Source organism: Talpa occidentalis, unplaced genomic scaffold (genome assembly GCF_014898055.3).
Source record: "Talpa occidentalis isolate TD23 unplaced genomic scaffold, MPIMG_talOcc4v2.1 talOcc4.2, whole genome shotgun sequence".
Lineage (NCBI taxonomy): Eukaryota > Metazoa > Chordata > Mammalia > Eulipotyphla > Talpidae > Talpa > Talpa occidentalis.
In genome coordinates, this window is record NW_023602073.1 from 47070320 (window position 1) to 47081532 (window position 11213).

Sequence of the window (11213 nt, forward strand, 5' to 3'; positions counted from 1 at the left end):
CTGGCTCTGGTGAATTCTCTCACCCTCCCGCGCTTCTGACTGTGCCCAGTGCTTGCATAAATAAATAAAAAAATAAACCTTAAAAAAAAATTAGTTATTAAACACTTTGGCCCACTTCACAATGGGAGACAATTTATTGTACATGCCTGACAAGCAATCCAGCACAACAATTATAGTAAGTCCTTCCTTTGCTTTTTAGGAATTTCTTGGGAAAGTTTTTAAATGAAGCTATTTGAGTTAAGGAGTTTCTAGGTAGAAAAAGTTCTGATAGCTGAATAGCAGCCGGTCCCCAGCTGAAGGCCATGTGAATAAGAAAAGTCTTTTCACGCTCAGGCTTTAGCTGATAGGGATGCACTGGTGGCTATCCACTGTCTTAGGTAATTGTCTAGCTGAAACAATGAGTTTTAGTGTAAGTCTTAGTTTTTTATCTATTAACCTTGAAGGTTGCCTTCTTGCTGAGAGCACACAGCAGCCAAAAGTCTATGGGGAAAGGGATGCACTGATTGTTTCTGCTTTGTTTCTATGCATATGATGATGTAATCTCTCGGCTTGCTAAAATATAAATAAAGAACCTGCTGAGCCCCTCAGTAGGAGATACTTGCACCCAAAAGAAGAGTGCGTGTCTGCTTCATTCCCTTCCCTTCAGCCCTTAACGTGTTGCCTAGGCCGTCTCATCCTTTCAGGAACCCCTGACACAACATTTTGCCGAGGCTGGTCTGCGGCAAGTGGCGCCTGAACAGGGACTTGAAAGGTAAGATTTCTTTCCCTGGTGGGGACTGCTAGCATCTGCTCCATAGGTTAGGGTGCATACCCCCCTGTAGAGAAAGCAGGGTAGGAGGGAGCAGTAATTCAGAACTGTAATAAGGCGAGTGGGTGTCTTATTGTTGAAAAGGCATTGGGCCACAATGAGTCTAGGGAAAGAGGACTCTTTATTGATATAATATAATTAAGTATACACTTGTTAAGAGAGGCCTTAAGACCTCTCATGCGCAATTGGCTAGTTTCCTAAATTTTGTTAAAATGTGTTATCCTTGGTTCCCAAGGATAACATCTCTGGATGTAAGAACTTGGGCCAGAGTAGGAGAGGAAATGACAACTTATTATACTCTCCATGGACCTGAGAAGGTCCCCATAGATGCCTTTTCACTGTGGCATCTGCTACAGGATATGCTAGATCAAGGGTCTGAATTAGAGAAAATAAATTAAAAACTCAGAGAATTACCTGTATCCCTAAAGGACATCAAAAAGGACTCAGCTGACAGCCCTGTATTAACAAAACAATTGCCTGAACAGATAGGTCGTTTTTTTTTTGCCTGGCTGGAGGCAAAACGAAAGATGCAAAACCAAAAGTAAAAGAAAAAATAGCCTGCAGTACTAGGGAAAGTGATCAGGATTCATCAGATGATGAAATTATTTTTCAAAAATCAAAAATCAATCCCAGAGCCAGCACTGACCTCTTTGTAGAGTCATCGGCTCCCAATTGTGAGACCATTCCGAAATCCAGCCCAAATTTCCAACCCGGACTTGGCTAAAATTGTTAAGAGATAAAAATAAAAACTCAAAAACAAGTAAGAGATAATGTGACATGATCTTAAATGGAAGAAAAAATTCTTCAAGCTTTTCCAGTTAATTATTTGGGGAGGAGGCAAGGTTACCCCCCCAGTTGGAGTTTTTCCATTTGTTATTTTAAAATAAATAAATAAATCGATAGATAGATAAATAAATAAATAAATAAGGTACTTCTAAATAATAGTATTCAAAGTTCATTCACAATTGTTAAAGTGATAGAAAATGGTTAAATATGAGTATATGAGATTATATGACTATAATATGACTAAGAGGAATTTATTAAAATAGTATAAACCCACTGAAATGGATGGGTGGGGGCTGTCCTTGGTCTCAACAAGTAGTTGCCTGGACTTTTTCTCCAGTGTTGAGATCACTGGCCGGTCTCTACTGCCTTCCTGCTGTGGGGACTGAACTCTTCTATTGTCCACCTTAAAAAAACTATTTTGGTTCATTCTAGAAAAAAAGTTCTATTTCCCTGTGTTTTTCTGATTTTAAAGTCTAAATTGTCTAAGGCAAAAACTGCTGAATTACTTTGGACTTGCTAACAAGCTATGCAAAATGCTTATTGGTTGAATAAAAGCTTTTAAATTTACTTATTGGACCTATAAAAGGTTAAGTTTCTTGTTAAAACTAACTAACCTGGTAAAATATAAAGTGGTAATACAGACATTTTTGAGCTAAATACTAAGCCTCAGATTTTGATAAAAGCCTAAAAACAGGCAGACTGACTAAAATTTACCTCTTCTCCTGTTCTCAAGATAACAGTGTTCTTTTTTGTTTTAAAATATGCTTGTTCTCAGTGAAATAAAGTGTTAACAACCTAAAACCAAAAAATCATTTCTTAAAAATATGAACTCAAAAAATATTTTCTTATCTAAAAAGTTAGTAAAAACTGCCATGACTGTTGTGGTCTCGAGCTCAAGGTCTTTGGTAATAATTAAAATTAGACACCTACTCTGTGTACAGATTTTAGCTGTTAACTCATTAAAAACCTCAGTATCTTCACACATATTGGTAAAATAACTGTCTTAAAATATATGCACATGGCCAAAATTTTAAATGTATATCAAGAGATCTCTGTGTCTGTTTGTGTCTGTCTTTGTGTTTTTGTTTTGTTTTGTTTTTTACCTCTGGAGAATTAATTATAAACAGCGCCTATATAAGTTCTCATGAAAACAAATTTTGAGATCATGATCCAAAATTTTTGACAAACAAGAAGTAGTTCAAATTTTATGACATAATTTAAAGCATATATGCCTTAAAGTTATAATGTTAGGGCCTCCCCGGTGGCGCAGCGGTTGAGCGCTGGGTTGCGAAGCTGCCCGCGGCCTCTGCGGGGCCGGTTCGATCCCCGGCTGCTCCCCGGCCACCAGAGGAGGGTCCCACATGGCGCACAGACCTCTCCTGCCGCCCGCTGCTCCCCTCAGCAGTGTGCTTCGGTCCTTCTGCCTGCTCTGCTCCCCGCTCTGGCTCTGGTGAATTCTCTCACCCTCCCGCGCTTCTGACTATACCCAGTGCATGTACAAACAAACAAATAAATAAATAAATAAAAATACATGCCTCTTAAAAAAAAAAAAAAAGTTATAATGTTAAATATTAATAATCTACTCTGTATAAATGTATCTTTAAAGTATTTTTCTTTCCTTGACTAAAAACTTATGTGTGTGTGTGTGTGTGTGTGTATATATATATATATATATATACTTACATATGTAAATTTTTTTGTCTTATTAACTTTATCAAGTGAAACCAAGCTATATTGTTTTTAAGCCAATTTTAAAAACTGTAATGTTTAAAGTAACATTTTGGGGTGGCGAACACACAATGCACCTCCTTGTGTTCTGGACTAATGAAAAAAAAAAACACCATCATGATTTGTTGAAAGTTTTAGTAGTGTCTGAAGAAAAGAGGAAGAACAATTGATGACTGATGGTAAGTAAAAAAAGAAGGAAAGGGAGAGTAGTTTTGTCTTAAAATTAAAATGTCTGGTTGTGCCAGGATGTGGAAGAATAGAGAAAAAGCTAACATTGAGGGTATGTAGTAAGTTGTAGAAGGTTTGAGGGAAAGTAAATTTTATTTGCCTTGGTTTATAAAACCTGCAAATAATAGGTTTAAAGAGAAACAATGATATGTGTTGGCAATTTGACTGTATTGCATTATTTGATGAATTTATTCACATAATGGAAAAAAGATTAATTAATACTGAAGCTTGCTTTCATGTGGCCACACAGGCCATTTCAGTAAAAATTGCCCTCAGAAATCAGGAATTGCTTCAAGAGAAACTAAATTCTCCTAATGCTGCAGTTCCTCCTAAAACCTTATGTTCCCAGCTTTAAAAAATTAAGTTATGTATATGTCTCTGTAGACACCTTTTCTCATTTAATTATGGCTACAGCTCGGATAGGAGAAAAAGATGTGTCTCAACATTTAATGTTTTGCTTTGCTTGTGCAGAAAAGGCTAAGTCTATTAAGACAGATAATGCACCAGCTTACACCTCCCCTGCCTTCAAAAAATTTTTTATTCATTTAACTTGTGGGAGAGGCTATGCTTGTATTTTTCTACAGGACACTGATTCACCTATCTGGATCCCCAATAGACTTATCTGATGCCTTGGTTTCTCCTCTTCACCAATTGCAACTTGAGGAGTCACAGACCAGTCCTACTTCGTCACCAACTTCTGCCACCCTACGCAGAAACATGCCTCCTCTATTCCCTTGTGTGAAACCTTGCTTGTTGATTTAAATAGTGCTTGAAATAATGTAGACAAATTGTTTTTGTAATTGTTTATCAACCTCCTTATGTTATACTACCTGTAGATTTAGAGAAATATTGTGTAATAATTTTAATATTTATGCTCTTAGATAAAAAATTTTGAAACACGCTAAAGTGTTCTAAAGGAGACACTTTTGTATATTGATAATCAAATTCAGCATATCAAAACTTGCTTGACCACTACATGTTGCTCTGATTGCAAATGAATTTGTGTTACTCCACTTGTTTATAATTCTTCCTCTGTTTCATGAAATAATGTTAAAAATCATTTGCTGGGTGTTTGGGATAACACGAATGTTTCCCTTGACCTTACTGCTCTGCAGGAAGATATTAAGGCAATTAGTTTAGCTCATCTCTCCTCTTCCACCCCTGCCGAGGTTGCTGCTTCCTTTTTGGCCTCCTTACAGCACTATACCACTAAGGCCGCCTGGTTTCCATCATTTATTGCTATAGTTACTATTTTGCTTGTGTCCATGATTATTTTAATTCTCTTCCCATTGTTTATCAAATTGCTTTTCCATGCTATCAATCAGATGCATATTGAATTACAAATTATGCAAATGATGGCCAAAAACAAAAAAGGGGGAAATGCTTCAGGAGGCCATGTTGCCCCAGCCAGATAAGATACTGGCAAGCAGCTAAGAAAAAGGGCCTCACACTGTGGGGCCAAAGCTAAAGGGCCTCACACCATGGGGCTGAAGATTTAACATCCCTTCGTTTTTTGTTCTTGGTCATAAAAAGAGAAAAATTTCCCAGAAAGTACTTTAGACAATAAATTATATGTATCAGTAGACTGCAAGTAAATGGCACAAAAAATTATCTGTTTAGAAATTAGTATTAAACAATTTGGCCCACCTGACAATGGGAGACAATTTATTGTACATGCCTGACAAGCAATCCAGCACAACAATTATAGTAAGTCCTTCCTTTGCTTTTTAGGAGTTTCTTGGGAATGTTTTTAAATGAAGTTATTTGAGTTAAGGAGTTTCTAGGTAGAAAAAGTTCTGATAGCTGAGTAGCAGCCGTCCCTGGGTGAAGGCCATGCGAATAAGAAAAGACTTTTCTTGCTCAGGCTTTGGCTGATAGGGGTGTACTGATGGCTATCCACTGTCTTAGGTAATTGTCTAGCTGAAACAATGAGCTCTAGTGTAAGGCTTAGTTTTTTATTAATCTTGAAGGTTGTCTTCTTGCTGAGAGCACATTGTGGCCAAAAGTCTATGGGGAAAGGGATGCACTGATTGTTTCTGCTGTGCTTCTATGCATACGATGTCATTTCTCTGCTTGCTAAAAAGGTATAAAGACCTGCTGAGCCCCTCATTAGGAGATACTTGCACCCAAAAGAAGAGTGCCTGTCTGCCTCATTCCATTCCCCTCAGCCCTTAACATGTCGCCTAGGCCCTCTCATCCTTTCAGGAACCCCTGACACGACATTTTGCCGAAAGCTGTTCTGTTGTATTTTCTTTTGTGGGCCATGGCTGCTGTGTTTGTGTTTGTTAAAGGAAACTTGTATATACTTGTGTATAGATTGTATGGCAGAAAACCCTGAGGGGATGGCTTGTAAGGTAAATGGTTTTCAGGCTTTTCTGCCCTCCCACCATTGGGATTGCCCTGCCTGATGGGGCACCTGCAGTTGTTTCATTATTGCAAACTGTCTTATTTACTTCTGTGGGCCATGGGAGGAGTGTTGAGATAGGCAAGTGAGAGAAACATCCAGGAGAGAGAGACCAGAGAGAGAAGGGGAGAAAGAAGCCAGAGAAGCTCAGAATGAAGACCTGGGGGGAGGCAGACCTCCTGGCCCTGCAGCACCCATGCCTGCCCTCTACCTGGTTGCTGCACTACGTGTAAAGCTCAATAAAAGCCAGGGCTCCAGGACTCCTCCTTTACCCAGGTCTGCTTGAATCATAGAAACCTGCTGTGCCCGGTGCAAAACTCCAAAATATATGTTATAGCCCCATGTAAATATGATATGTCAATATACAATATGTTATTCATCTTTGATCTTTCAACAAATAAGTTTTCTAACTCTCCCTTTTCCTTTCATCCACAAGACTATTAGTCAATCATAAGCAGCAGCTTAGCTGTTTTCATACCTTCACAGCCATGTATTATCATTTATATCTATGGTAATATCAGTTTTATGAGAAAAAAATGTATTTACTGGCCATAGGCAATGTCTGAAGCATAATTTCACTACAGCAATAGATGATCATTTCTCTTGGAAAAACAAATGTCTGAAATTAGATGAATGACAAGGAAAAAGGGCACTCCTGGTAGCCCAGGGGTTCAAGTCTCAGTGCTATCAGGCTATTACCAGCCACTGCAGCATGAATTCCATCCCCAGTGAGGGAGCTGATCCACAAGGCACAGCAGATCTCTCCTGTCTGGCCTGCTGCTCCCCTCAGCAGTGTATTTCAGTAGATCTGTCTGTTCTGCTCCCCCATTCTGTATCTGGTGGATCTTGTCAACCCCCACACTTCTGGCCTATACCCAAGTTCTTATATGCATAATAAATAAAAATATTTTTTAAAAAAGAGAAGGAAATAATGATTTCACTTTATATTTAATCTGTATGCAGTCACCCAAAGCACATCAATTCCTTTATGAGTATTACTTTAACATTATATAACAAGTGATTAACAGAAAATACCCAAGTCAGAAACCTTATAGCCTTAAACTTCATAAACTTTTGTTAGATATTTGAAGACATAAAAATAAAAATCATTTCATATAACAGCATGCAAATTACTTACCTTTGTAAAGTGCTGGGACAAGCTATTTCCCAGGTTTTAGCTGAAATGACCATCAAAAGTATTCACATTGTATTCAGCTTATTTTTGGGCAGTTTGCCTCCTTGAGCCTAAGCAGAGGACAATATTAAAATCCATAAATGGACCCCACTGACACTGGTGAAAGTGGTTGTCTGGGCCTTACAGCCACAAAGAAAACAAAAATACCCCGTGCACACTGAGTGAGACTGAGTGGTCCTTTTCATGTCATTTCCTGTGTAGGTGGTTTTCATTTCCTGTGAAGCCGGTGCTAAGTAAGGCCTATGGTTTGATCTTACTGCAAATTCTCAAAAAACAAGTGAGTTTACTTTGTCTGCAGATACTTTCTCTCAGACTTGAGGAGATGCATACCTGCTTTCCTGAGCCACCTGTCCAGGACCCCACAGCTCTTCATACTGGACACGGTGGTCTCTGTCCACATCCCTGACTCGCGGTCATGGCTTTGCATCAATCTGTGATCCTTAAATCTGCCCCAAGCCCTGACCTCCACCCACCTTTCCCCACACACCACTTGGAACATAACCCTGGAAACTCCCTGGTCCAAGGTGGCCCCAGAATCTGTCCTGTCCACAGATTTTCTGTCCCCCTGGACTGGTCCCTGGATCCCCTCCTTGGTTTCCCTGCTCCTCCATTCAGGCACCACAGACATTTCCCTGGAAGCTGGGAAAGGCTCCTCCTCCGTGTCCTGGCATCTCACCAGCCTGAGACCCGCCCTCCAGGCAGGGGCCTGACTGAGTGTTCAGACTTGTGAAAAGGAGTAGGGGCAGGATGAGAGATGCTGGGCATGGGTAAGGGTGACTAAACCACATCTCTCCCCTCCAACTGTGGGTGCAGGTCACTGTAGAGTAAATGCTTTTCAGGCTTTTCTGCCCTCCCACCATTAGCATTGCCCTGCCTGATGGGGCACCTGCAGTTGTTACATTATTGCAAACTATCTTGTTTACTTCTGTGGGCCATGGCAGGGGTATTGAGATAATCACCAAGAGAAGCAGAAGCAGGAAAGAGAAGGGGAAAAAGAAGCCAGAGTAGCCCAGAGTGAAGACTTGCCGGGGGCTTAAAGGCCTCATGGCCTTCTTACCCCTTGGCACTCCTGCCAGCCAAGTACCTGGTTGCTGCAATGCATGTAAAGCTCAATAAAAAACTGAGAAACCACTGAGGGCTCCAGGACTCTTCTTTACCCATCTGCTGGATCATAGAAACCTGCTCAGTGCCCATCCTGCCCCCACAATTGGCGTAAGTCGCCAGGATGTTACGATGCAGACGGGTATGGAGCCCTCTGAAGACCTCAGGAGGAACTGAGGAGGAGCAGACTGTGTTTGCCTGTGACAACAGTGGACGTGCCATGGCAGCACAGGCGGTGACCAGAGTCCAGGAGCTGCGGGAAGAGCTGAAGATGCTACAGGAGCACAGGAGGTGGACAAGATCTGGGTGCTGCGGGACGAGACCTCACCTGGAGGAGGCGATGGCCTGTGAGGACCAGCCCACGACCCCTGAGGTGGCAGAATTATTGGGGAAGAAAGGACTATGGTTCGGAGCTCGCCCAGTGCTGATGCAGGAAAAGACTGATGGACTTGGACTGACAATCCTACCAGAAGGTGGAGGAACTTTGGCAGGGTAATGTTCTGTTTTGGGGACCCTGGGGGATGATGGTATTGTTTATACACCCCAGGAGATGGGAATTTGGGGGTGGCCAGTGGGCCTCAGTGGCCAAAAGCAGTCTGTGTACTGCCCAGCAGCCAGGCAGAGGAAAAAAAGCCAACTTAGAAAGGCAAAAGCTGGTGCTGAGATTGGGAAGCCCTGAGTAGCTGCTAAGCAGCCTAAATATATTAAAGAAAACCAGTGTGGGTGATGCCTTGCTCACTGCTAAGTGAGGATGAGGAGTTGAGGACCCTGTCCTTGCGGGACAGGTGGGGAACATTGCTTGTGGTGGAGCCCACAGCCAAAGAGGGGACCCAAGAGAGGTCGCATGTGGAGCTTGCATCCACAGATCCCCAACCTATGTGCTTGTGTAATGGGTTGGCCTGAGTGCAGGGGTCTGCGTGTCGCATTGGTGGCCATGAAAGCCCAGTGTTGAAGCGACTGTAGACAGAAACCCTGAAGATTGGGCAATTACCCCCAAAGAGTATAGAATCACCAATCCAAGAGTGAGTGCATCCTGGGGGTGGATGCTGTGTGTGGCTTGTGGGCAAGACCACAGCTGGATAGTCCTTCCCTCGTATGGGCAGTGCCTTTGGCAGCGGAAGTGGTGGATCATCTGCTGGTGCCAATAATCGTCTTTTGCCACTAGGTTGGTGCCCTGCCTGGAATTATTTATGTTCTGTTGTATTGTTTCATTATTCAGTTGTATTTTCTTTTGTGGGCCATGGCTGCTGTGTTTGTTAAAGGAATCTTATATATACTTGTATATAGATTGTATGGCAGAAAACCCTAAGGGGGTGGATTGTAGGGTAAATGGTTTTCAGGCTTTCTGCCCTTCCACCATTAGGATTGCCCTGCCTGATGGGGCACCTGCAGTTGTTACATTGTTGCAAACTATCTTGTTTTCTTCCGAGAGCCATGGTATAGTCAGGACAGAAGCAGAGGAGAGAGAAGGGGAGAAAGAAAGCCATAAGAGAGAAAGAGAAGCCCAGAGTGAAGAGTTGCTGGGGCATGGAGGCCCCCCCAGAACCTCTGCCTGCCGTGTACCTGGTTGCTGCTCTATATGTAACAGCTCAATAAAAGCCTTAGAAAGCCACTGAGGGCTCCAAGACTCTCCTTTACCGTCTGCTGGGTCAGAAAACCTGCTCAGAGTCCGTCCTGCCTCTACAATCACCAATCCAAGAGTGAGTGCATACTGAGAGTGGATGCTGTGTGTGGTTGTGGTGAGACCACAGCCGGATGGTTCCCTCCTTGCATGAGCAGTGCCTTTGGCAGCAGAAGTGGTGGATCATCTGCTGGTGCCAATAATCATTTTTTGCCACTTGGTTGGTATCCTACCTAGAATTATTTGTATTTTGTTGTATTGTTTTATCATTATGTATTCAGTTGTATTTTCTTTTGTGGGCCATGGCTGCATTGTTTATGTTTGTTAAGGGAAAATTGTACATACATAGACTGTATAGAAGAAAACACTCAGGGGGGGTGGATTGTAGGGTAAATGGTTTTCAGGTTTTTCTGCCCTCCCACCATTAGGATTGCCCGGCCTGATGGGGCACCTGCAGTTGTTACGTTGGTGCAAACTGTCTTACTTACTTCTGTGGGCTGTGGGAGGAGTCACCAAGAGAGTAAAGAAGCAGAAGAATCAGGTGAGAGAAGGAGAGAAAGAAGAAAGAAGCCAGAGAAGCCCAGAGTGAAGACTTGCCAAGGGCTTGGACACCTACCGGCTTCCTGGCCCCCCCAGCACCCCTGCCTGCCATGTGCCTGTTTGCCACACTACATGTAAAGCTCAATAAAAACCTGAGAAAGCCACTGAGGGCGCCAAGTCTCTCCTTTACCCATCTGCTGTATCATAGAAAACCTGCTCAGTGCCCATCCTGCCACTACAGTCACCTTCCTCCTATAATTCCGAAACCCAAAAGGGGTGCCTTTTGGCTGCAGGTCAGAGATGACCAAAAAGAGGTGCTTTTCCTGTCATTCTCTTGCAGGTGGGTAATGAGGCCTTCACTGCCTACTCATCCCTGGACTGTGTCCTCAGACCTTTTGAGCTGCTGCATGACCAGCTCATAAACTAGAGAACAAAGATATCCTGGGGGAAGTTGGGAGTATAAATTTCAATTCTTACGCCACAACTGAGGCAGGAGGGAAAATGCTGGAGACTAAAGTGAGAGACTCACAGCAGCTGATGGGGAAGCTGCCTTTGTTCTCATGAGACCAAGTAAAACACAAGGACTTTGGGAAACTAATGTAAATCTCTGTCTCTCTAAAAGGGCCTGAAGCAACCAGGACATTTCAGCCACAAGTGTGCAAAGAGAACACCCAGGGCTATGCCCTCTGTGCCATCACACAGGGCGCTGGAAGAGGGACTGTCCCACTCTCTACAGAGGGAGGGGCAGCCCAAACTACAGGCCAATGGAGGGCAAACGGACCATAAGTGCCTCTGGCTGTGA

At 42.6% G+C, this 11213-nt stretch overlaps 1 long non-coding RNA gene across 1 annotated transcript; it reads left to right on the forward strand.

The window, feature by feature from the left end:
* Positions 1–10795, forward strand: LOC129146440 (uncharacterized). Its single transcript, XR_008553179.1, has 3 exons — positions 1–751; positions 7448–9950; positions 10300–10795. It is a non-coding gene; the product is annotated as an uncharacterized LOC129146440 (long non-coding RNA).
* The last annotated feature ends 418 nt before the right edge of the window (positions 10796–11213 follow it).